This window comes from Apaloderma vittatum, unplaced genomic scaffold, assembly GCF_000703405.1.
Source record: "Apaloderma vittatum isolate BGI_N311 unplaced genomic scaffold, ASM70340v1 scaffold31113, whole genome shotgun sequence".
Classification (NCBI taxonomy): domain Eukaryota; kingdom Metazoa; phylum Chordata; class Aves; order Trogoniformes; family Trogonidae; genus Apaloderma; species Apaloderma vittatum.
The window spans coordinates 2,191-2,983 of NW_009706920.1; the positions used below are offsets into that span (position 1 = coordinate 2,191).

The 793-nt window shown below is 40.7% G+C and overlaps 1 pseudogene; it reads left to right on the forward strand.

Annotated features, from left to right (window-relative positions):
• The first annotated feature begins 400 nt into the window (after positions 1 to 400).
• Positions 401 to 572, forward strand: LOC104271344 (annotated as a pseudogene).
• Positions 573 to 793: the final 221 nt, after the last annotated feature.

Here is a 793-nt window from a genome sequence, read left to right on the forward strand (position 1 = left end):
GCTTGATGGTTTTAAAAAAAATACTTCTAGTATTGCAGGCAGCACTAAAGTCAGAGTTCTGTAGTTTCTGAGGGTATTGCTCAAAAGATGCCCTTGGTTCTGGAAATGCTTGTGAGCAGGACCTGCCATAGTTTGATTCTTTCCAGGTTATCTTACAAAGACTTTTGACTTATATTTTGTCTCCTGAGAAGTACTGAGCTTAATGACTAACAGAGCCCTTTAAGTTATTTCGATAAGGAGAGCAATTATGTTTTTTATTGAATTGGAGAGGTATTTAAAACTACCTTGATATTAGAACCGAGTTCATGCACGGTTGCTGTGCCTGCAGCAGACCTGTGCGTCTGGGGTGTCTGTATCTGCAGATCTGACTTAAAAGCCATAATGTTCTGTTTTCTTTCAGTGAACTGGAGCGTCTGAGCAACCTGGTTGGTAAACCATCTGAGAACCACCCCCTGCACAATAGTGGACTGCTGAGTCTGGATCCTGTTCAGGACAAAACACCTCTTTACAGCCAGCTGCTTCAAGCCTACAAATGGTCGAATAAGGTAAAAGAATACATCACTGTAATTTAGTTCCATATTTCTACAGAATGTTTGATTTATAGGTTGGACTTGATGACCCCAAGGGTCTTTTCCAACCTGAATGTTTCTGTGATTCTATGATTTGTGATAAGGTAGACTTCTGAGTTTTTGAGACTGTCCAAATTAGTGAGTTTGAGGAGCGTGAAACGTACCTATATGTTCTTTCAAGGGTGGCATGCCCTTGTTTTTCAAATGGGATGTTAGCTCCCAAG